The sequence below is a fragment of the Oryctolagus cuniculus genome, chromosome 7, assembly GCF_051225735.1.
Source record: "Oryctolagus cuniculus isolate XC-2025 breed Fujian yellow rabbit chromosome 7, ASM5122573v1, whole genome shotgun sequence".
NCBI lineage: Eukaryota > Metazoa > Chordata > Mammalia > Lagomorpha > Leporidae > Oryctolagus > Oryctolagus cuniculus.
Window position 1 is genome coordinate 37993647 of NC_142873.1, and position 25364 is coordinate 38019010.

A 25364-nucleotide genomic window follows, 5' to 3' on the forward strand; every position below is an offset into this window, starting at 1 on the left:
ACATTTTCACCCAGGAATGACAGGATGCCTGCCCCAGGTGTGTATGGCATGGCTTCCACGAGTCCCACAGGGTCTGGCACAGGTGGGAGGCAGATGAGTGGGGGACCGAACCCTTGGGTATGAGCTGCCGCCTGGCCAGGACTCTTGGGGAGGAGGGCTTTGGTGAGCTACGTGAGGGAGGACACGTGTCCCAGGGGCACTCCGTGTTCCAAGTGCACAACTCGAGCAGCAACACAGCGAGAGTCCCCGGGGGCAGACAGAGAGTCGGCGGGAATGTGGGTGTGTGCAGGCGTGCGTGGATCGGGCAGTCGTGCTGGGTTTGGTGAGGGGGTGCCAGGAGGACTTTGGTGGCCTCGGGGAAGTGCCGGTGGGCATGTCTTTGATGCACAGCTGTGTGGGGCTGCGGCAGTGCGCTCTTGGCAACCCTGGCCATGCCTGGTGGGCCCACCCATTGCATGGGGTTGGTGGTATAGTGGTGAGTATGGCTGCTTCCCAAGCTGTGACTGGGTTTGATTCCCCCAGTGGACGACCTTTTACAGAAGGCTAGGTCTCGGGGGACGAACTTGGCTCAAGGTTGCCTGCATGGTGCAAGAAAGGTCAAGTGCAGTGTTTTGAGGTCACCGTGGACAGAGGAGTACAGTCACTGGGGCACCCAGCAGGAGGCCTGGGTTGTGGCTAGGCACCACTTGCGCAAGTGCTCAGCATCCAGGGGGCTCCAAGCCCTTGGCACCTATGCCTGGCTGCGACACATGCCAGTTACAGCCTAATGCTCCCTGGTGGTCTGGTGGTTAGGATTCGGTGCTCTCACCACTGCGGCCCGGGTTCGATTCCTGTTCAGGGAAGTTTCTATTTTCCCTCTGTAGCCTTTTGCACTAGTGGCTGAGGTCCCCTGTGCCTTGCTGCCTTCAGGCCTTTGGGCTTCTCCACTGTTCAGTGCTCCCGACTCTCACCCACCTCCCGCTGCTCTACCTCCATTCCATCCACATTGCTCAGAGCTTCCTTTCTCCTACTGCCTGACCCCACTGTAGGTCTCTCTCTCTCTCTCTCTCTCTCTCTCTCACACACACACACACACACACACACGGTAGCACACATATGCAGGACACCACCATCACACAAACCCATAACTTCCCAGTGGACATTCGCTCAACACACAGACCAGGATGCACACACGTACCCGGGGGCACATGTCTTCACATGCAGGATCAACACCACATCCACTACTGCCACCAGACACACACCTGTGACTGTCGGCAGACTACCACCAGTCCACACCCAACATACACACACCAGAGTGCACAGACCCCCAGAACACCAACACCTGTTCTCACATTCCCTTCCCTCTCCACTACTGGAGCCAGTGAATGGGCCAGCAGTGGTGCTGTGCCAGGACAAGCCTCAAGATGCCCGAAAAGGCTATTTCTCTGCCTCGTGGCAGGGTCCACACCTACCAGTTGGGCCACCTGCCGGGGCTGTGGTCCATGAAGTCACCATTCAAACTGGCAGGCACTCTGGTTTTGCCACCAAGAGCCAGGTTCAGAGAGTTCCCATTGGAGACTGGGCTGCACCCGTGTCTGTGACTTTGGCCAGCTTGGAGGTGGCACACACGTGGGAGTGGAGACCTGCCCTGGAGGGGCCCTGCTCCTGGCACTGGGGAGGCAGAGTGTGACCATGAGGCTTGAGAGGGTAGGGGAGCTGGACCACTGGGCAGCACAGGCAGAGCCCAGGAAATAAAAGAGCCTTATCTAGGAGGGGACAGGGTGGGCTTGGGGAGACACCCAACAGCCAAGATGACAGCAGCATGTGTGGGCAGAAGTTGCAATGAGGGGAGCCGGATACAGTCAGATTTCACCAGGAAACGCACGTGTATGGATTTCCTCTTTCCTATCTTAGTATATACATCTGTGGAGTGGCTGTGGGTCCCTCCATCCATCCCTGTCATTGTCCTACTCTATGACTGCTTCCCGGAGGTGAGGTGCAGAGCATAGTCTCCTTGCCCAAGCAAAGCTGAGACCCACTTAGGGCCAGCCCAGCAGGCCAGGCGACCTGATGCAATGCCGAGGTCAGGCAGCCGGTGGTGAAGCCGAGAGATTTGAAGTGCAGCACGTGTGATCGTAGGGGTGGCAGAGAAAAGGGGCGAGGAAGGTGTAGCGATGAGAAAGGTGTAGCACAGAAGGCCTCGCTGGAGGGGTGCTGGTTTCCAGTTGCAAGGGTAAGGTGAGCATCAGGGCCCAGTGTTGCGTGTGCCTTGGTCATTTGGCGGCAGATCGGAGAGCCTCTAGGGGCTGGAGCTGAAGGACCGAAAGCCAGTGATGAGCTGCATGGACGAGAACTCGAACATGGGCCTCGCTGGCCATGCTGCTTGTCATGATAGTCCCTGGCGCGTGGGCATGCAGTGTGTTGCACAGGCGGTCCCGAGGGAGAAGGAAGTCCACGAGTGGGTGACGGGCACCTCCCGCTGCTGACCTGCCCCTGATGGACCTCCGTGCCACCTAAAGCAAAGGGCTCCAAGCAGAAGAAACCCTGGCACCGCGGTGTAGCGGGCTGGACACCGCAATATCCCAAGCATGCAGGCGGGGTATGAAGTCTGGGGGTTGAGGTTGGGAGGCGGAGGGTCGTGGTGGTGTTGAACGTAGGGGGACAGGAAGGTCAGGGGAGGCCAGGAGCCAAGGAGCCAAGTCCAGAAAAGTGGTGGCATGGGGTGAGGTCAGGGAAGGTGTGTGGGTAGGCGCATGGCAGCGCTGAGAGGGTGAGAGGCGCTGCTGGCACGTGGTAGTGGGGTCTCTGGTGCTAGGCCTGCAGGTGGGCAGCAAAGGTGGGGTTGCATGCGGAGCTGGTGCGTTGGAATGGGCTAAAAGGCGTGCTTGTCAGGAGTGGGATTCGAACCCACGCCTCCAGGGGAGACTGCGACCTGAACGCAGCGCCTTAGACCGCTCGGCCATCCTGACAGTGGACCAGAGTTGTTGGTCACTCGCCTGACTAGCACCATGTGTGAAAGCCAGCGGGCTTTGTGGGAACGGGCGCCTGGCTGGCTAGCAGCGGCCAAGAACGCAAACCTCAGGACATGCCGTTCTCGGGGAATCCCAGCGAACGGATCTGGCTGGCAAGGGTTTGGAGGCCCCCGGATCGCAGGTCTGGTTGCCGCCGGAGACGTTTGACAGGCCCTGTGGCCGGACCCCAGCTGCGCCTCTTCGTATTGTTGTTGCCCCCTACCACCTCCTCATTTTACCCGCCTCGTGGTCCTTGCTCAGATCCTCCGGCTCCTCGTCCTCTTCCTGATTCACCCTGGTTTTCCCCCTCCCGCTTCACTCCCACCTCCTGATCCCCACCTCCCGCCACTTCTCCCCCTGCTCCCCGTCTCCCTTCCTCCTCCCTCTCCTCCTCCCCGGGGTGCTTGGGTGGTTGGTGTCACTCCACGGGGATGCAGTGGTGGGTCGGGGTCCAGATAGGATTGATGGTGGTCCGCTCCATGGGACGAATGAGTGTCAGTGGAACCGGCTGGCTGTGGTTGGAAATTCCAACAGGGAGCAGTCAGGTTGCGGGAGAGGACGCAGCCAGACCTCGGCGGGTAACAGGGGTCAAGGCGATAGCAACAAGCCTACCGCCATCCTCGTTAGTATAGTGGTGAGTATCCCCGCCTGTCACGCGGGAGACCGGGGTTCGATTCCCCGACGGGGAGGCCGTAGTGCTTTTTATTTCGTTTCTTTTTTTTCCTTCTCCTTTGCCGTGACAACGACTCAACGCCAAGGGACGTCGGGCCTGCCAGGCTTCAACCGATCTTCCCAGTTGCTAGGGGCTTGGTCTTCCCCAACGGTGCCCGCCGTTGAGACAGGAGGGAGTTGGATGAATAGGGGACTCTGTGGGTACGAACTGTCGCCTAGGCGGACCCCTTGTGAAGGGCTCGGCTAGCCAGGTGAGGGTGGACGCCTGCCTCGGGTATGCCGTATCCACAGCGCACTACCCAAGAGCAGCGAGCAGTAGAGCAGCCCCCGGGGGAGGACGCGGGCTGACGAAGAATCGGACGGGCGGGCGGGCGGGCGGGCGTGGTTGCGTCCTGGCGTGAGCCAATGGGGCGCTCTAGGGCGTTTCGTGGTGCTGTGGAAGCCAGGCACTGCGGATGGGCGCCTGGTCCGGGCAAGGCTCTACGAAGCCGCAGTAGCGTCGCGCTTCTGGAAACTCAGGTTACTCAGGGAGACCAGCCACTGCGGCAGGCGTTGGTGGTATAGTGGTGAGCATAGCTGCCTTCCAAGCAGTTGACCCGGGTTCGATTCCCGGCCAACGCAACAGCTCTCGTTTTTGCAGAGGAAGCCCGAGTTGGTTTTCCATGGGAGCAGCAGCAGGAGCCAGGCCCCATTCTTCAAGGGACTGTAGAGCTTTTGGCACTCAGCGCTGGCTGTAGCAGGCTTGTAGCTGGATCCAGGCACATGTCAAGGTATAGTTCAGTTCTCCCTGGTGGTCTAGTGGTTAGGATTCGGCGCTCTCACCGCCGCGGCCCGGGTTCGATTCCCGGTCAGGGAAGACTCTTTTCTTCCTGCATACCTGCCACATTTTCTCTCCATTTCCCACAGCAGACTCACTTCCCTTTGGCGCAGCCCAAGCCCTGCCCATCTGTCCCCGCCTCCATCTGTCCTGTCCTTTTTGCCTGGCTCATCACCTTTGGTCCTTTCTCTCTTCTCTCTGCCAGTGCCTCTCCTCCTGTCCCAGCTCCTATTCATCCTCAGCCTCTTCCGTACTGCTAGGAGCATCTTTTCTCTTCCAGTGGCTGGCAGCAAACACATCCACAAAGGTTTTGCGCGTGCCCACACACATACTAGCATGCACACGTAGGACACCACGACTACACACATCTGTGACAGCCTGCTGACACACGCCCAATACACACAGACCAGTGCACATGCACACACACACACACACACACACACTCAGGCACATGTCCTCATACACTAGTTCACCACCACCACCATCACCACATCCGGGGTTTTCAGAAGAAGTGCTGCCACCACCCCCTCCCTGTCGCAAACACCCCTGCCCATCCACACCCCAGGCCACCAACATGTGTCTTCACGCTCCCTTCCCTAGCACACGCTCCTCTGGCCAGCGAATGGGCTGGGATTCTGTTGCAGCAGCAATGAGTGCAAACCCCAAGCCACAGATAGGCCACACTTCTCTCCCTCATTTAGGAGTCTGCATTTATCTGTCGGTCCACCTGACGGGGCATTGTGGACTGTACTTTGCAGCTCGAGTTGGCAAGTGGCCTTTTCCACCTTAAGCCAATCTCTGAGAGCTCCTGTCTGGGATTCAACTGCATCTGTGTCCTTGACTTTGGCCAGCTGCAGTGGGGGGTGGGAGGGCAGAAGGGAGCGGGAGTCTATGAGAGCCGAGAGCAGCCTGGGATGGGCTCAGCTTGTGGCACTGGGAAGGCAGAAGTATGGCCTTGAAGCTTGAGAGGTCCAGTGAGCTGGACCACCTGGACCCATCTCTGGAGAAGGGAGAAACACCAAACAGCCAATGACCAACGACCACAGCAAGTGTGGGAAACAGCACAAGGAGCAGAGTCGATTCACAGGTAGATGACGGTGGATTCGAATTCCACTCCCGTTGCTCTTGAAAAGGCAACCAACCCACGAGGTTACTGTTCCTGGCCAGCGCCTCCATCCAATCTGTAGCTTTTCCATTTCCCACCTAAACACGTACCTCTCTAGGCCACTGTTGGTCCCTCGATCCATCCCAGTCAGTGTCCTACTCTGCTCCACCAAAGTGAAGTGCAGAGCTCAGTCTGCTCCCCCTGCCAAGGTTCCTCATGCACACAGCAACAGGGCCTGGAGACACTCCGGTGCTCAGTGACACCCCGGTGGGGATGTGGGGGGCTGGCAGGTGCCCTGACCACCGTGATTCCGCTAAGTGTGTGATGGGAGCATGCCACTGCTGGAGGAAAGCCTCTGTTTTGGGGTAGACATCCTGTGCCACCTAGGGCCCAGGGCAGGAGCCCCCAAAAAGGGGACAACGGGGGCCACCTGCCGGAAGGTGGGAGGAGGAGGAAATAAAAATGCAGAGCCAAGCTTGGCGAGGGGCATTGGCTGTAGCCAAAACCACAAGCTGCATGGGCCGGGAATCGAACCCGGGCCTCCCGCGTGGCAGGCGAGAATTCTACCACTGAACCACCCATGCACTGGAATCTGGAACTACTAGGCTTGTTAAAGGGCCAGACTGCTGGCTACTGCCTGCCGTAGACAGCTGTACACAGGGCTCTCGGGCTGGCGCTTGGGTGGGGGTAGGTTGGATGGGAACTGGCCCCTGTCCGAACTCCCAACGACTGCAAGCTACCTGCGTCGACGCTTGTGGGACCCATCCGCCCCACACAACAGACCGGCTGGCGCTGCAGCGTGATGGGGTTGGGTAGCCACGGAGGCTGATGTTGGGATGGGGAGGGTCGTCGCTGTGTCGGGCGTGGAGGGGAGAAGGAGTCGGGAGGAGAACAAAAGAAAAGCAAAACGATGTTCCAGAAAAGTCGTGGCGTACACGCGCGAGGGACCTGGCGTTTGCGGAGTGGGCGGGTGGCGGAGGGCGGAGACTGGCGCGTTTCGGGCCGGGCTGGAGCGGGCCAAAATGTGAACTTGTCAGGAGAAGGGGAGACTGCGACCTGAACGCAACGCACTCAGCCATCCTGACAACCGGCGACAGCGTGGTGTCATTTGCCTGGCTGGGGATCCGAGCTGAGGCCGGTGTCCCCGGGCCCACAGGAAGCCTGGCGGGCGGCAAGCGGGCTGTGGTCCCGACGCAGAAACCACAGTCGCGCTGGTCTCATGCAATCCCAGTGAACAGAAACTGGTAGCTGGGACTTGGACACCCCTACAGCCCGGGTTTGGATGCCGCGTGGCGCCCCGGGGCAGCAGCTGAGTATCCCACGAGGGAAAGCGTGGGTGGGTTCCCCAACGGGAAGACGGCAGCTGTTTTTAGCTGCTGCCTCTAGATCTCTGCCCCAGACGCAGGACACCAATGGCGTCCGACAGGCGGCCGGCCCACGAGTGGTGGTGGGCATGGCCTCTGTACGACCCACAGGTCCCGAGACGGGCAGGACTGAGGGACCCTGTGGATGCGGCTGCGCCTGGCCGGGCCCCTTATGGAGAGGGGCTTCGGCGAGTCAGGTGACGGAGGGCGCGTGCCTCGGAGCCACGCGGTGTCCGGAGCGCACGCACGGCCCAGAAGCAGCAAGACAGCCAGAGGGTCTCCGAAGTTGGGCGCGCGGGCACAGCGCAAATCTGTCGGGCTTGGAGGCGAGCCTCAGTGCGCACGGGTGTGCGCAGAACCCACAGCCGTGCTGGAGTTGGCAAGTGGGGCGCCGTGAGACCTATGGTGGGGCTGGGGCAGAGCGGAGCTGCGGGGGAACGCGTAGTTGGGGCAGGGCTGTGAGAGGATGGGCGTGTGGTGGTGAGCGTAGCTGCCTTCCAAGCCGTTGACCCGCGTCCGATTCCGGTCTATAACCCCCGCAGACCTTTTGCAGAGAGGGAGAGCCCTGCAGCAAACTTGGCTTCGTGGGCTTCGGGCCTGTGTGTGTGCCGAGAACGGAGGCCCTCAGTGGGAGCAGATCTGCTAGGGCACGCGGGAAGCCTGGGCCTCAGCAAGGAGCAAGAACTTGGTTAGCCATGGTGGTAGAAACAGGGTCGGGCGCTCCGTAGCAAACGAGCTCTGAGGTTCTGGCACCTACACGCTGGCTGCAGCAGGCACAAGCCAGGGCGCAGCCCGACACCCCTTGGTGGTCTAGTGGTTAGGATTCTGCACCTCTGGGACCAGGGTTCTGTTCCCGGTGTGGTCAGGGAAGTCGTCTTCCTCTGGGCCTATCCACCAGCCCGCCGGTGCCTGCCACACCCTCCTCCCGCCTTTGCACAACACCATGGCTGACTAGCTTCTCCCACGCCCAACGACTCCCACGCTGGCCCCTAGGCCCAGCCCGAGTCCTGCCCCTCTGCCTCTGCCTCCACCTATCTCATCCATCCCACCTTCAAGTCCTCGGCTTCTCCCTCTTCTGTGCCGTTTCTCTGCCTCATGGGCCCTGCTGGGCAGCCTTTCTCCTCCCCAGGGGCATTCCATGCAGGTAAACACACAGAAACTCACCGTTAGGAGCGCAGAGTCAGCCAGGTTCCCCAGCTGTCCCTAGCCAGGCCCAGAAGCTGACCTGCAGGTCATTTTATTATTATTATTTCATCATAGCTATGCAATAAGCCCTCATCCATTGGGTAACCGCTTGTCTACCTGGTACTATTGTCTGTAAGTTTATATAAGATGCTGTGTGCATAGCTGAGCCAGGATCCCTTTTGTTTGCTTGCCCGCAGCTGGGAAAATAAAGAGGTATGAATCTGTGATCGGTGCCTCGGTTGTTCTTTGGCCTGTCTGAATCTGGCCCTCATCTTCCTGGAGCTGAGCTTCTGTGTTACACTTGGTGTAGTCCGCAGGATTTGTCTTAGGCCAAGATGGAGCCCTCACCCTCCACCCCCACCCCCACCCCCACCCCCACCCCAAGGCAGGAACTGGGGGTGCCCAGCCCCGAGTATCTGGTTATAGCCTTGTGTGCCTGGGGCCCCCTTCCCCTCGCAGGAATGGACTGAAGTGGATGGCTTGCTCATTCATATAGAAAAAACATTGCACGTGCTGGGGGAGATGTTAGAGAAGGAAGGCGCCAGGGGAAGAGGCAGGTGGGTCTTTCTCACTGCCTTGCAACGGAGACCACTACTAAGTTATTTACAGAGGCCGGAGAACATGACTTACAGTGCACCCTGGAGGAAGAGAGAGAAAATCAGAAGGCAAAGAAAGATACCATTCACAGCCTGGAAACCGAAGTCGCCGCCCTCTGAGTTACACTCATGGCCTGAGATAACCCCGTAGTTGAATCCTTTGATGATGAGCACAGTACTAATCTTCTGATACTGTTCACGGCCAGTCCAGGAGCCACCCAAAAGCTTGGGACTCAGCAACAGAGGGGTCCTCAGGGGTAGCCACAGGTCTCATGCAGGCAGTGAGGCACTCAGTGTTCTGCCCGCGCACTCAGGCAGACGAGTAGATCTGGGGTCTAAATATTGGCAGAAGGCTTCTGATTCCACGGCAGCTTGGCCGCTCCCACTATGGGATGTAGGGGTGGACAGGATCTTGCTCTTGGGACTGCAAATGGAAAGTTTGGCATCCGTGACTACACCTACGGCAGTGATTTGAGGCCACCGGTCCTTAAGTAGGAAATCAGTGTCTTCTAAGCTGCATGATGGCAGGAGCCTGTACGGTCTGGCCTAATGCTGGAGACCTGTCCCGGGCCATCAGCAGGTGGCAGACATACGCTGAACCATCAACATCTGGGCTTAGACTATAGAAATAAACAATGTAACTGGGCAGGACTAAAGACACCAGGCTGACCTGGCAAGCAGAAATCCCTGGTTCAAATCAGCAGCAAGCTCTTTTCCCCACACTCACCCACGCCACCCCACCCTCGCTCCATTTTCCAAGCTCCTCAAGCTGGTGGTGAACTTGGTTCTTCTCTGGATCTGAGTCTCAGCTTTGGAGAAAGCAGCATCATTTTCTGCTGTCGCTGAGGAACTGGGAAGAGAAAGCAGGCAGGACTTCAAGATCATGCAGTGAGGGTGGTTTGAAGTTCTGGGGCTTAGAATTACCCAACTCACACCTAAAGTTGCAATCGCGGAGTGAGGAAATCCAGGCAGCAAGAATGTTGGTGTCACTAAAGACCTGTAAGTACAATCTGCAAGGCATGAGGCCATAGGGCAGGTCTCTGTGGCGCAATCGGTTAGTGCATTCGGCTGTTAACCGAAAGGTTGGTGGTTCGAGCCCACCCAGGGACGGCTGGAACTCCTGGTTCACATCCTCAGCTGAGGATGTTCTGTGTGTCTTACTTTTGTCAAATTTTCTTCTCAAATGCAAGTTCCACTTCTAACCAAAGCCTACAGGTTGGTTATCTGATATAACAAGTTCCCCAGCCCCGACTACTCTCTATACATTTTATTAGCAGCTATCAGGGGCTGGAATAGAGGCGCGTGCACTTTTCCCCTCTAAAGCAAGCCTCTGCGTCTTTCCCTGAGAAGCTCACGGCCGGTGAGTCTTAGCAGGTGGCGCTGGAATTGCAGAAAACAACTGTGTGTGTTTTCCCCCCTCAATCAAATCTCATAACATACCAAACAGCTGCAGCAACCCAGCACCTCTGCCCGATTTTCAAGGGTGTTAAGGACAGTAAACTCCACCTCTATCCTCTTAGGTTCTTGCATGGGCTGGAGAATTAAATCAATGTAAAATAAGTTAATAGGAAAAAAGCGTTCACAAGTTTTCCATGCAAGTTGTATGTGGCACAGAAGCTTTCTTAGGGAAATGAAGACACAAAGCAGCTACCGCTAACTTCCGTGCTGAACTGAACAGAGTAGACAGCTGTGAAGAAGCGATGTGTTCTGCTTAAAAGATGAGTTATTTCTTTTTTTTTAATTAATTTTTTATTTAGTTGACAGGTAAAGTTATAGACAATGAGAGACAGAGAGAAAGGTCTTCCTTCCTTTGGTTCACTCCCCAAATGGCCGCTACAGCTGGAGCTGCGCCAGTCCAAAGCCAGGAGCCAGGTACTTCTCCTGGTCTCCCATGCGGGTGCAGGGCCCAAGCACTTGGGCCATCCTCCACTGCACTCCCGGGCCACAGCAGAGAGCTGTACTGGAACCGGCGCCCATATGGGATGCCGGCACCTCAGGTGGAGGATTAACCAAGCAAGCCACGGCACCGGCCCCAGGATAAGTTATTTTGACAAGGGGCAGGGGTTTGGTGCGATGGTTAAGATGATACTTGGGATGCCTTCATCCCATATTAGAGTGCCTGGGCTCAAGTCTCAGCCCAGCCCTGATTCCAGCTTCCTGGTCCTGCTCACCCTGGGAGGCAGCAGGTGATGGCTCAAGTAGCTGGGACCCTACAACACCCGTGGGAGACCTGCATTAAGTTCCAGCCTCCTGGTTTCAAAGTGGCCCAGCCTCAGGTATTGCCGGCATTTAGGGAGTGAACCACCAGTTGGGAGAGCTCTGTCTCTCTGTTGCTCTGTCTCTTCTCTCCTCAAACCTAGCTTTCAAAATAAAATAAATAGATATTTAAATATTTAAAAGGAGAGTCATTGTAACAAGGTTGACACAGAATTCTCTTGACTGCCCCTTGAGGATAGGGATGTTGGACCTTTCACATAGGCATCTCAACCCCTGCTTTTAAGAAATAGTAGGGAGTTCAGAGTGAGCTTTTTTGTACCCTTTTTTCAAGTGCCCTTTAACTTAAATAGTCAGTGTGCCAGAGTGGTATATTTTTAACTCCTCCAAAGGCCAGTATTCCATGCATTACTGTGTCCTAATTTAAATCCAGCTCCTCACTTGTAGCTGGACACTGCTCTTACACACAGAGCTACAGTAAGGGCCCAGAAATCACCGTCTGGGACAATCGACTCCTGTTTGATGTTGTGCTGTTTTGCGATCTCACTGCTCCTGTGTCTGCAGTGATACAGGCAGTTCTCAAATTTGTGTCCCCCACATCCTACACTGAAATAAAATAAGCTAAAATATCCGCAAGACCACGCATCTAAAAATGGATTGAGTTACCTACCAAGGGAAGTAAAAATTCTTTGATCCCAAAATCAAAACCAGTGGCACTAGATTTTTCTCATTCTTGTGGTCCTCCAAGCTTGAGAAATACAAACACAAGCTTGGATGAGGCTCAGGAACCACTTTCCTCTAAAGAAGACATATTTTCTACATTAATATGTGTTTTTAGCTCAGCCAGTTGTAAACTACACTCTGAGTCAAGAGCCAATGAATCAGTCAACTTAGCTTTAATTTATCCAGAAAACCAAAACCAATATCCATCTTGGACAGTTTCTGTAGGCTCCTAACCAAACACTTCCTTGGCATAAGTTTGACTTATGTATTTCTGGCCTCTTGGCTCCTGTGGGCAAGAAAAAATAAAGTATTTCCTTCGGTAAGGCTCATGACTGAGACACCTGTAACAGAATTTAATGGGAGAGAAGCATAACAAATTGTTCAACCCAAGTTTCATATGGCACTGGTACCATCAGAATTGAAGACCCAAAGACCCCGGGAAAACTTCGTTTGTGTGGACTGTCACACAGCAGTGTGGCTGGGGGACAGAGGGTCTCAGTCAGTGATGATAAAGCAAGATCTGTTTGTTCAGATTCTTCTTGGCCTGTGAGTATAGGGCTGGACCACTGTGGAATGAGGCCCACGTGGCCCACTTTTCAGGAAGGTTGATCAGGGAAATCCTCTTTATTTTTATTTTTTTTTAAGATTTATTTCTTTATTTGAAAGGTAGAGAGTTACAGGAGACAGGGTGGAGAGACAGAGAGAGAGAGAGAGAGAGAGAGAGAGAGAGAGAGGTCTTCCATCTGATGGTTCATTCTCCAAATGGCCGCTAGGCCAGGCCAAAGCCAGGAACCTGAGACTCTATCCAATTCTCCCTCATGGGCGGCAGGGGCCCAAGTACTTGGACCATCCTCTGCTGCTTTCCCAGGCACATTAACAGGGAGCTGGATTGGAAGCAGAGCAGCCAGGACTCAAGCCAACACTCCAATACAGGGCGCTAGGTCACAAGCAGCATCAAATTCCTGCAGCTTAAAATATTCACTATGCAAAGTACCATATTTGGGGATACCATGTTCTGAGCCCTGACACTTCCCCCTTGATAATCCTTTTATCTGCATCTAGTGCTCAGTAATCTGTGACTTACCCAATAACCTCTTGATTAGTTCCTTTTCTGCTCATTTGATAGAGTTTACTTATGCTGTTTATAGCCAAGGCCATTACAATTTAGATACTGATAATGGGAAAATATGTGTGTCTAGAATAGTGAAGGGGCTCTACTGGGGTGTGTATTAGTCAGCTTTTTGTTACTTTAACTAAAATATCTCACAGGAGCACATTAGGAGGGAAGAATGTTTATTTCATCCTACAGTTTTATTCCTTCTTAAAAACTTTTAATTATTTATTCACTTTTATTTGAAAGGCAAAAAGACAGAGGAGATTTTCCATCCACTGGTTCACTCCCACAATAATTAGGGCTGGGTCAGGCTGAAGTCAAGAATCCAGAATCCAATCCAGGTCTCCCGTGTGAATGGCAAGGACCCAAGTACTAAGGCCATCACCTGCTGCCTCCCAAGGTTCACATTAGCAGGAATTCTTGATTGGAAATAGAGTTGTAACTCAAATTCAGGCACTCCAAGTGGGATGTGGGCGTCCCAAGCAGTGTCTTAACCACTGTGCCAAACTCTCACCCTGCTTTGGATTTTCATAGTTCAAGATTGGGGACCCCCATTGGTGTGGACATCTGGCGAAGCTGGAGGATGGCAGATGAACGGTCAGAGGCGAGTCAGGAAGCAGAGAGATATAGGAGCATGCTGTTTATTTACCTTCTATGATTCTATGTAGTCTCCATAACATTCCATCGTGATTCGACCACAGGGCCCACCCTAGCACTCCAGTGCAATCCAACTGCTTCCCAACTGCTTCCCCCCTTTCAGACATCATAACTGGATCAAGCCTCTACTCTAATCCATCAACAATTAACATTAACCCATTAACTGTTAACATTAGATTTTGGGGGGTTAAACCTGAGTTTGAGGAACCAAATCCTGTCCAAACTCTAACAGAGTAGAGGCAGTTTGTGAACTCACCCTGTGATCTTGGGACTGTTGGCCTCCATAATCCTGGGAGCTGATATCTTATCAACTATCTGTCTATGTACCTATCCATGCATCTATCTGTATATCTATCCATCCACCTTTCTATATCTATCTATCAGCTCCATCCATGTATTGGTTGTTTCTCTGGAGAACTCTATTAGAACATTCACCCAGTGCAAAACTTTACAAGTTCTTTCTTTCAGGGAATCTGAGGGTTCTTGGGATTAAAGGAAACCAAAGTAGTTTTATGGTATTTTCTAATTGGGAAAATGCACACCCCTTCAAACCTCATGGGGTACTTGAACTGCAGAATCCTCCTCTCGGGATTTGGCAGTGGCTCACGGAGGGGAAGCTGTCAAGGTCAAAACACAAGGTGAAGTGACTCTGATTGACAAGAGGGACTCCATTTTAGAGCACTCAAGACTCCAACTTGAGAAAGCACAACCCCCACTGTGAGACTATGGTCTGAAATTAACTATGGTCTAAAACTAGGACAATACCAATTCTGCTTGGCAAAACATAAAAATCCCCTAACATGATTGCTCAAGCTTAAAACAGGCTGCACTGGAGTAATGTCAAGATTGTAATTGGCCTATGTCCCTCCCACATATGATTTGGGTCAGTACCTGGACTAATGTCAAGATTGTAATTGGAAGTAGTTTTGCATACACTTTAGGTCAGCTTGACCCTAGCAATCGTGTATACCCTCCCCTCTTAGTGGTTATAAACCCTGTTGCTTTGAGCTTTGGGGTCGCTCTCCCCTCCAGCCATAAAGGATTGTCAGATTTTACCAGTGTGTGGTGCTCCTGTGTTTGCACTCACTCAGGCACAACAAAAAGACTGCAGATTTAACAGGTGTCATGGGTAGGGAAAGGTTATGAGCATATTCTTCCAAGGGTGCTGTGACTCACCAGGGCTGGAACTCCTGGGAAGGTTCCTGGCTGAGGAGTGGAGAAGATCCTAGTGTGGGAGACAGTGACCTCGGATCTAATAGTCGTGAGGATTCTCCAAGTCAGATCCAAGGCTGGGCCCGCAGGTCCGAGGAGGTGTGCACTGGTCTTTGTGGGAAGAACACAGATGGAGGCCCACATATAAGACGTCTGAATATATTTTAAACTTAGCATTTCAGCAAAAACAGTCAACAAAAATCATATCTTTCCTCCCACCTTGATGAAAATACCCTCGTAAGGACTCGTGAGGCCAGGTGTGCGTGTAGAATTATAAGACTCCTCACACTCTGTGCCCGAGCATGGTGGTACAGAGCGAGTCTCTTCACTCCACTCTGGCTCCCTCCCGCACCAAGAAGGGTCTTGTGCAGGTGGATGGGCACCCGCTTGGTCGAAGTTCTGTCCAAACCCTTGCCAACAGCCATGCTCCCCTGCACACACTGGAGGCCGGCTCCACCTCCAGCAATAGTGATGCTGGGGAGAGCCATCTGCAGGCTGCAGGCATCTGGGCAGGTCCTGCTCAGGGCCCCCAGAACAGAGCATGGCTTGGAAGAGGGCTGCAGCTCCAGGTTGCATGTCCTCTGGGCCCTGATGCTCGTGCCTCTACACTAGGGAGGGGCATACTTAGAACTGCTGGGGGTGGGAAGGGGGCAAAGGAGGGACCCATTGTCTTCAGTCAACTCTAGGGACACGGTGGAAGTGGTAGCGGCACACAGATTCCAGGAATGAAGAACAGGAGAGAGAAAAGGGAGGGAGGGAGGGAGGGCAAGTTTGAGAAATGCCAGGGGTCAGAGGAGATCAGTAACAAAACTGGTGCAGGACAGATTGTCTTCACATCTGGCTTCATTGGCTCCCTCCAACTTTTCTGCCACTAAGGCTTCCTGCCACCCCTACCCGTGGCACAGTCCTGCACCACCTGCACCACCTAGCACCACCTGTACCAATTCAAAGTACTCCTCGGCCAGGCCGGAAGTTTCTAAAACAGGCTTGAACCATCCCCATCATCTTTTCCAGAACATGTTGCCTACATCTGTTACCTACCATTCCCTGGTGGTCTAGTGGCTAGGATTCGGCGCTTTCACCGCCGCGGCCCGGGTTCGATTCCCGGTCAGGGAAGTTATTTTTAGAGGGTTTTTTTTTTTTTTTTTTTTTTTTTTTTTTTTTTTTCCTGCAGTGCCTGGAGGCACTTCAGTTTTAGCCAAGATTCTACTCTACCTCTGACGCCCCCTACTGACGAGTTCAGAGAAGGCACCGTTTTCTCGCCAAGGCGTTACCTGTTTCTCACTGTGAGGCTGCCTGAGTGAAGGCTCCCTGAGCTTCAGTTCAGGGCAGCAAAGTCCACACGCATTTCAGACTTGAGCCAGGTGATCCTGAGGTCGGTTTGGGGAATCCCAGGGAAAGGTCACAGGGGGCCATGGAATGTTTGTCCTTGTAAGAAGATCACTTAATCTATTTTATAGTTCATCTTACAGATAAAGGGAATTGGTTCATTATTGTATTGAAGTGAGTTCCCATTTTTACAAAAGACCAAATGGATTCAGAGTGGTTTTCCATGCTTGAAACGTGTAAGTAAATATAATGGATCGATTGGACTCCATAATCAGGACATTTGGGACAACTGGCTGCAACTACCAGTGAAAACAGCTATGGGTCTGGTCAAATTACCAGTCTACATCTCTTCAATTACTGTAATGATCTTAGTGTTGCAAAGAGTGGGCGAAAATGACGTGAGTTAAAAGTGGGCCTATGCCAATCAAACCTTTCTACAGGTAGAAGTCATTTGAAATAATTCATTTGTTTCATGCAATAATTACTTGTAATAATTTATTTTTAAAAAATCAGTAATTCTCTTCAGAGTGAGCAAGAGAGTATGAAACTGCATGGAGAAATCTTTAATTCCATACAGGTTTCCCGTTCCCTGGAATCTGCTGTAGTTCAGCGGGGGACCTCAGTGGTGACTTGTGGAGTGCATACGGCTGAGCCTTGGCCAAAACTGAAGAGCTGCAGCCACTGTGGAAAATGAGTAAGGCAGCTTCCCTGACCGGGAATCGAACCCGGGCCGCGGCGGTGAAAGCGCCGAATCCTAGCCACTAGACCACCAGGGAGACACGTCTGAGTGCCATAGACAGCATATTCTGGAAAATGATCTTACAACAGTTGCTTTAACCACTCCAAGCATATGTTAGAATCTCTTTAGAGGCTCTGAAAAATGTTCTTACCAGTTTAAATGTTTATCTTTGAGTGTATGCTTTGTCAGCACAGTCTGATGCCTGTGCGTGATCAGAGAAGCAATATTCTTGTCTGCTGTCCTTGTCATCCACCTGTATGTAATGCGTGTGTGATGCCTGATGAGCCCAGAACTCAGGGCAGATGCGCCGTGCAATGGGACTTAAGAGAGAGTCACAGTGACTGGAGGGTGAGCACCGGCTTCTGTGGCTGAATAAGCTGAACAGAAACCAGAGTTTGCTTCAAAGGCAAGAAGCGAGCAAGTGTTCTAAGAAACACGAGGGACCGAAGAATCCTATCATGGCCTTTGTCTTAGTACTTTCTCTGTTAGCCTCTATTTGTGATGCGAATGGTGCCAGTCAAGGAAGGGAGACAGAGCAACCATGGTTCCTTGTCCTTCTTCCCCACGCATCAGCAGGCCGAGGTAGAAGGGCACGACAGAATGTGTGTATCGAGAAGGGACATACAAACAGCTGAGCTCAGCTTGTGCCGCGTTTCCACTGTTCTGCCAAGGGCAGAGAGCGCCACGAAACAGGAATGGCGCACTTTTGATGATTCTGTACATGAGTTACAGCTGAGACGGACTTACGCAAATCCGGACTTAAGTCAGCAGGGACTTTTCAAAAAGACTGTTTCGAGTCGGTGGAATGCTCTGATCTCAGAAATCCACCAAGAGTCTCAGCATCAAATAGAAAAGAACATTTCTGTGATGGGGGGGAGGGGAGGATCAGCAGGGCTTAGCAGACACTTTTAAGGAGAAGTGGGGCAAGCCACTTGGAAGGAACAGAGAGCATGGTTGGGGCAGTTTCCCAGGAAATGTGTTTCATCTGCTCAGCAAGTTCTCGTGATACACTGGTAAGGGGTGCATGTTCTGCATTTTAGCTCTTGGTGCAGGCACAGAGGCAGGTCCAAGTTCAAAGGCCTGGGCAAAGTTCAAAGTTCACAGGCCTGGGCAAGAGAAGCCCAAGTTAGACCAAGACAAGGCACAGGAGAAGAAATGGGCAATAGTGAGCACTTGATCAGCATCTGAAACAGGAATTGCACAATGCTATAGTTTGAATAGGATTTGCACCCCTCACCCATCCACACCCCTTCCCCAAACTCATGGGGAGTTTATTCCCCAAAGCCTTTGTAATTTGTAGTAAGAGGAAATTAATCTGCCCATGGTGTTTAGAGACCAGGTCTTGGGAAAGTGATTGAGGTTGGATTAGGGCCTTGGGTCCTGGTAGCTTTACAAGGAGAGACACCACAGAGAGATACGCACACTCCATTTCTCTTGCCTTGTGGCACTACACACTACAGCAAGCAGGCCATTGTCAGATGAGGCGCCTAGCCTTTGCACCTCGAGAACCATGAAACAAACAAGTTTATTTTCTTTATGAAGTTAGGCTGCCTTGGGTATTTCTTCATAGTAATAAAAAGCAGAATAATGCATACAATAGAAACAATGGGTAAAAACTATGCTAATATTTAGATTCTTAATTTTTCTTTTCATTGAATGACATTAAGCAGCAAATTGAGAGACAACTAGGAAGGAAGGAAGGAAGGAAGGAAGGAAGGAAGGAAGGAAGGAAGGAAGGAAGGAAGGAAGGAAAAACCTTCTCTGCTTTAACAACACTTCTCTTGTTTGTATCAAAGTGACTACATCTTCATTTTCCATCGGGTCCCACAATGATACAGGTGATCTCGGTGCCAGAAGATGAATTTGCTGGTATACATGAGAACCATGAGGTTAAGGTTTCTTTCTCAAACTTCCCAGCCAAAGCTCGTGTCTTGCTTTTACTGTATATTCTTCTTCCTTCCCAGCACTAAGCTCTTGATGTTGTGGCCCTCAATACCGTCCATGGTGCTGGGGCTCAAACAGCACCAGGCCCCGCCTTGCAGCCTGGAGTTAAGCTGGGCCCTGTATCCCACTGGCTGCGTTTTTATTTGTGCCTGTCAATTCTTTGCATCTTACTCCCTGCCTTCCGCACACTGGCGTCAGAGCAGAGAAGGCACCTGGCTAGAACATGAAAGGCTAATAATCCTCCTGGGCTCTGGCTGCCCCCACTCCTGGGGGTCACAGCCTAACACGTCTCAGCTGCTGCCACCCAACTTCCTCCCACTGGTGGGAGGAGGGGGAAACTGTGGCTAGAATCCCACCCGCCAGAACCTTGGTGTGGGGCACAGGTGGTTTTGTAGGGCAGAAGGTGGGAGTGGACAGTCAACAATGTTTCCAACATTTCTGCAGCCTACCTGCCACTCCTAGGCTGGTTTTCCACTCTCATACTGCTGCAGGAGGCCAGGAGCACGTGGTGTAGCCTGGGAGCAAATGGGATAAAAGTAGTCAATGCCTTGTGCCTAGCTGGGCCCAGGGTAGAAGTAGGCCATTGAAGGAGGTGCCTATTTGAGATTTAAAGCCCCATCTCCTTTCTTTTTAGCATGGTGGTGAATGTTCCCATCTGTCCGGAGAGATTGGATTTCATTCCTTATCCACATCATTTTTGTTTATTCATTTTATTTCCTAGACTACAAATAAAGTTAACCAATCTGTTACCATCTGGATAAGTGTTCTTATCACTACTTTAGAAAAAAATCCAAAGGGAGTAAGTAGGACATCCCTGATTTTGTGAGCCCAGCAAGGATATTCAAGGGCCCCAGACTTCCCTAATGAGGCATCTTAAAGACCTGGTGACAGTCACAAGTGGAAAGGTAAATCTCCTACAAACTGCCTACAACTCCATAATTTCAACCAGTTTACTGATATCAAAGTGGGGCAAGTTTCATCACTATTACTGCACCTCCACTGTTCTACCCTTTCTAGATTTAGAAGATCCCTGACATATGGCTTAACACTTGCATCAATCAGGGGGAAATTTAAACAAAAGGGCCAATCGAGGATTCTCAATGGAGGTGAGCCCAGCCCCTTGAGGGGTGCTTTAGAATTACTCTGGACATTTTCAGCCTTCAGAGCTCAATCCAGGTCTCTAACATAGGTGGCAGAAGCCTAGTTATTTGGGCCCTCACCAGTGCTTCCCAGGGTCTGCATTAACAGGAAGCTACAGTTAGGAGGCAGAGGTAGCTGATGAAGCAGGCACTCGGACATGGGACGCAGGCATCTTAACTGCCAGGCCAAACACATGCCCCTGAAACAAATCTTTCAAGTGGCTTGAATACAATCCTCCTATTAGAAGGAAATGAAGTTGACAGACCTTTTAGCAGTTGTCCAAACAGCTGTAGCTGATGCATCCTGGTTTCGGAGATTGACTGTTATGTAGCAAGACTGCCCCCAGACAACACCTCAAAGGGTCATGGACACACAGCAAAATTTGTGGCTTCACAAAACAGGGGTCAGAGACCACAGTAGTGGAGAGGGCCAATAGGACAGAAAAGCCTAAAAGTCCCTTAATTTTAATGAATTTGGGAGTTTCCAATTACATTTTCCTAGTCGTTTTTCAGCAAGGTGTACAGTATCCTGGTTCACAGCCACCACTACCTCTTTTAGCACTTAGCTTCTGAAGAGTTCACTTGTCCCTTGCCCTTTGTTGGTAAGGATTTGTTAACCAAAAATCATGGGAGACCATTGTTTGGGACTGAGCTGCTGCACTAGGCCCCAAGAGACCAAACCAAATCAAAATAGAGCAAATCATGCTAACTCCTGTATAATCAAACTGAAGATTTAAGGAAGCAAAGTGATCCCAAAAACATCCTGGCTGCTTAACCCACTGTGCCACAGTGCCCACCCTCTGTTGTATTTTCATATATTTTAATATCTCTTATTTTCCTGTGGCAACATTTCCTTGATTTTCCATGGACTGATGCATTCACGTAAAGTTTACAGTTCAGGGACACAGCCGCCCTGTTGGAGCGCTGCTATTTCATGGATTGTGTAGGTAATTTGGAAGAAATTAGCATCTTCACAATACTGTCACCTCAGTTATGAATAAGGTAAATCTCTTCACTGAGCTAGTTCTTTTTATTTTTCGATAATCTAAAATTGCGCTCCATACAAAAATAAGGTGCATTTGTTGTGTGGTTTGTTCTATGGTACTTAATGATTCTGTGAATGATGTTTCCTTTTATATTTTCTAGGTGCTTACTGGTGATGAGATAGAAAACCATTAATTTTTATATGTTGATATTGTAGCCAATAACTTTGTTGAACTCTTATTGGTGCTAATAATTTATTGATTCTGCTTCATATTCTATGCAGCTAACCAAAACAATGTGTTGCTTTGAAAGGCTGGATGGTACCAAATTAAGGGAGTGAAATCTAGAAGAATAAAAGTTAATTTCAGAACGGAAGGTAGAGGGGTCGGCATTAACCCGCTGCGCCACAGTGCCAGCCCCCCTACCTTCCTCTGGAAGTGCCGGCATTCCATATGGACACCGGTTCAAGTCCCGGCTGCTCCACTTCCCATCCAGCTCTCTGCTATGGCCTGGGAAAGCAGTAGAAGATGGGAGACCTGGAAGAAGCTCCTGGCTCCTGGCTCCTGGCTTCAGATCGGCGCAGTTCCAGCTGTTGTGGCCAATTAGGGAGTGAACCAGCAGATGGAAGACCTCTCTCTCTCTCTCTGCCTCTTATTCTCTCTCTGTGTAACTCTGACTTTCAAATAAGTAAATAAATAAATCCTTTTTTTTTTTTTTTTTTTTTTTTTTTAAAAAAAAAGGAAGATAGGGGCCATATGGATGCCAGTTCAAGTCCCGGCTGCTCCATTTCCAATCCAGCTCTCTGCTATGGCAGTAGAAGCTCTCTGCTATGGCAGTAGAGGATGACCCAACTCCTGGGGCCCCTGCACCCACATGGGAGACCGGGAAGAAGCACCTGGCTCCTGGCTTCAGATAAGCACAGCTCCGGACATTGTGGCCATCTGGGGAGTAAACCAACGGATGGAAGATCTCTCTCTGTCTCTACCTCTCACTGTCTGTAACTCTTCCTCTCAAATAACTAAATAAAAAAACTTAAAAAAAAAAAAAAGAAAGAAATCTATCCCAGTTTCTAAAAGCACATGCAATTCTTCCTCATCCTCTGTTTCACTGTGGTCTCACCTCTGGAAAGAAGGTTGGCTGGTTGTCACAAAGCATCCCCACTTCCTTTTCCCTTCTTAGGGAATTTGTTAGCCAAAGAGTTCAAGTTGGGTTAATCTTATCCCAAACTTCAGGAGTAACTGGCTTAAACGAAGCCTATTTCATCCTTTTTCATACATAGCACAATCGCTGGCCAATAATGAGTTCTGCAAGAGATAAACACTTTTCCTGCAAGATGGGAACAGAGCACACTTGTAGCCCAAGTGACTCAAGGCAGGCATTTTGAGAACACGAGTGGATAGTCTGCTTGAGAATGGCATCCACATCAAGGAAGGACCAAGAAACACCAAAAAGGTGCTAAGCCTGTGTAACGACTTGTTTGAAGGCCAGATCTACCCAGGACTGTGAGGTAACCTTTTCTCTTTATTATTTAGCCAATTAAAATGAATTTCCTCTTATAGTGCCTTAAATAGATAAGCTCTCTGTTGTGGGGGTCAAGGGATCCAGGTTCCTGGCTCTGATGCATGAAAGAAGCAGAGAACAAGACACAGCTAAGGGTTAGCAAGAGGAGTTAAGATTTATTAGCAAAGTGAAAGTAACTCAGAGGGCGTGCTGGCACACTCTAGAAGGAACCGAACCCGTGGAGTTCAGGGTCATCGTTTTAAATGTGAACTGGTGCTTTGGGTTTAGTTTTCCAAATAAGAGCAGAGTTTCCAGGAATTTGATGACTGCCCTTTTAAGGCAAAAGTCATTGCAGTGTCACGGCATCAGGTGCATGATGGAAGTAGGCACGTCAGCCATGGTGATTTTATTATAATACGCTACAGGTCGTCCTGGGGACACAGTGGGCCTCAGCCTTGTTGGATATCTTCCTGCTGGCTTTGCCAAAATATTGATTTCAGGTGTGGCCATGGGAGGCATCGTAGAGGCAACCCTAAGAGAGGGACTGGTAACATAGTTCCTCCATCTCTTTTTCTGATCCTTGTCTCCTCAAACCTATGACATCTCTGCTATTGCCTAGCTTTCAGTCCGTTAGACCTGCCTGCGTCTCTTCACGTTCTACACAGGATCAGCCCACGGTCAGCTACTCCCTGAAGTTCTTTACACTATCACATCCACGGGCCTTTGTTTGTACATCCCACACCCAGCTTCCTCCTCTCGGCTCTTGCCAGCTGAGCGCGCCTAGAGCAGTCTGCCATCCCCCACACCCCGACATCCGTTCGCTGAACAGCCCGCGAGTCCCGCACCCCTCTCTTCTTGACTTCCTAATGCCTTTCTCACACGCCCCCCACCCCGACTGCCTGCACCCCCTACCGCCTCACATTGCATCCCCAACAGGTGGAGAAGATGACACCGTTTGCCCTCAAATATCACACAACATATTTGGGGGTTCTGCCTCCCCTCTACAGAGACAGCCCCAATCGCTCCAGTCCAACTCTCCGTCCTCTGCTCTTCACTGGCCTCCTGGGACAGTAAGGTGCAATCCAGAGACCTGAGCTGAGGGCGCAGCCGCTTCCAGGGTAAACGCGGCTGTTGCGTCCTAGGCGAGTCACTTCCGTTTCAGCCTCTTTACAACAGGCTTGAATGCTTTCCTCGCAGCAGAGTTACAAAAACGAACCGCGAGAGTGTGCGTGCCTTCTAAGTGAAGGGCTGGACAAACCAGAATGCTTTTATTCTGTCTAAATACGAGCCGGCTCCCCTTCCGCCCACGGCGGGCTCCGAGGTCCCTTCCCACCCGCAGTCCCCGCGGCGGGGCGCAGGCGCTCAAGTGCCCGCCAGGGGCTGAGCCCGGCCGGCCGAGCGTTCCTTCGGGAACCAGAGGGTCCCGAAAACGTCACCAAGGGCTCCACGGAAGCCTGGGCCCTGGCCCACGGCCTCGGGGTCGCGCTAGAGCCGTACATGTGGAAGGTTCCTGAAGGGGCACCATCGGAATCACCAGGTGTGCGCGCGCAGCACCCCCGGCCTGACCTGGGCTTGCTGGCTGCTTCCCGGGGCGATGGTGAGACTAGAGCTGTGGCAAGCCCAGCGGGGACTTTCTTCCAGATCAGGGAACACGGTGAGGAACCGCTATGCTTCAAGGGTTGTTCGCGAAGGGCTGTCCTCCAGCGGGTTTCCGTAGTGTAGTGGTTATCACGTTCGCCTCACACGCGAAAGGTCCCCGGTTCGAAACCGGGCGGAAACAGCTAAGGTATCACTTTTTCATTTTTCTTGTTTCCTTCTGGTTCCGCTAGAATAATCCCTTTAGAATTCACTTAGATTGCAGTGAGATCCTGGGCATCCGGGTCCTAGAAGTAGTGGAAGGGGATAGGCGCACCTGGAGCTGACCGGCCGGTCCTGGCCAGCGGGCTCAGGGCAAGCGACTGGTCAGTGCGCCCCCTAGCGGCGACGGAGATGACCCTAGGTCACTTGGTTCCTCCGGAGCAGTGAGAGGTGATCAGTAGGTACCTGAGCTACGGTTCCCACTCAGGCCCCTGAGGACCAAGTTCCGGTTCAGAGCCGAGTCCTGAACGACCAGTCCCTTTTTCAGATGCTGCCCAGGCTCCGGTTTCTTCTGGGACTGCGATGGGAAATACGAATTAACAATGCAGTGAGAGTACTATGCCCATATTAGAAAGTCTAAAACTTCAAGACTGACCATTCCAAATTGGCAAGGATGTGGAGGGACTAGAACACTCAAGCACTTCTGCTGGTAGGAACGGAAAATGGTACATCCACTTTGGAACAGTTCAGCAGTCTGTTTAAAAAGCTAAACTACTGCAATATGACCCGGTCATTCCATTCCTGTGTATGAACCAGAGAAACCAGAGCGTATGCCCACTCAAAGGCGGTTCACGAGATACTCATAGCAGCGCTATATGTAATAGCCAAGAACTGGAAACAACGCAAATGTCAACAAACAGGTGCAAGATAAAGTCACACAATGGACTATTACTCAGCAAATACAAGAATGAAAGGAAGGAAACACTGATAGAGTAATACAAATCTCAAAGTAATTATGCCAAGTAAAAGAAGCTCAATTAGGATAGTGCTGGATGACTCCATTTATACCAATATACTTCAAAGGCTTTGTGGAAGACGGAATTACAAGAGAGATATTCCAACTACTAGTTCACTCTCCAAAGGCCAGCAATAGCCAGGGTAGGTCCAGGCCAAAGCCAGGAGCCAGGACTCCATCGGAGCTTCCCGTTAGGAAAGCTTGAGTCACTATCTGCTTACCTCACGGGATGCACATGAACAGGAAGCTGGATTGGAAGCAGAGGTGGGACTCAATTCCAGGTGCTCCAAACTGGGCTGGGGGCATCCCAACCCACTGTGCCGCACCTGCGCTGATAAGCTTATTCTGGTGCAAAAACTTTTGAAAACAATGCATTTTTTTCATAATATCCATGTTCCATGAGCTTTTTGAAAATCTCCCAATCTGAAAAATTTTTGCACCAAAGTAAATATCTCTTAATTTCATTTTCCATGAACTTTTTGAAGTA

General features: G+C 51.5%; 1 long non-coding RNA gene and 6 other non-coding genes across 7 annotated transcripts; 3 read left to right on the forward strand and 4 right to left on the reverse strand.

The window, feature by feature from the left end:
- Positions 1–2865: 2865 nt before the first annotated feature.
- TRNAL-CAG (transfer RNA leucine (anticodon CAG)) lies at positions 2866–2948 on the reverse strand. Its single transcript has one exon. It is a non-coding gene; the product is annotated as a tRNA-Leu (tRNA).
- Positions 2949–6097: 3149 nt separating this feature from the next.
- On the reverse strand, positions 6098–6168 carry TRNAG-GCC (transfer RNA glycine (anticodon GCC)). Its single transcript has one exon. It is a non-coding gene; the product is annotated as a tRNA-Gly (tRNA).
- A 3597-nt stretch (positions 6169–9765) lies between these two features.
- On the forward strand, positions 9766–9839 carry TRNAN-GUU (transfer RNA asparagine (anticodon GUU)). Its single transcript has one exon. It is a non-coding gene; the product is annotated as a tRNA-Asn (tRNA).
- A 4338-nt stretch (positions 9840–14177) lies between these two features.
- LOC108177600 (uncharacterized) lies at positions 14178–23997 on the reverse strand. Its single transcript, XR_001794349.3, has 3 exons — positions 23851–23997; positions 19111–19176; positions 14178–14760 (listed from the first exon to the last, which is right to left on the reverse strand). It is a non-coding gene; the product is annotated as an uncharacterized LOC108177600 (long non-coding RNA).
- On the forward strand, positions 15694–15765 carry TRNAE-UUC (transfer RNA glutamic acid (anticodon UUC)). Its single transcript has one exon. It is a non-coding gene; the product is annotated as a tRNA-Glu (tRNA).
- TRNAE-UUC (transfer RNA glutamic acid (anticodon UUC)) lies at positions 16683–16754 on the reverse strand. Its single transcript has one exon. It is a non-coding gene; the product is annotated as a tRNA-Glu (tRNA).
- On the forward strand, positions 23992–24064 carry TRNAV-CAC (transfer RNA valine (anticodon CAC)). The gene has a single exon. It is a non-coding gene; the product is annotated as a tRNA-Val (tRNA).
- Positions 24065–25364: the final 1300 nt, after the last annotated feature.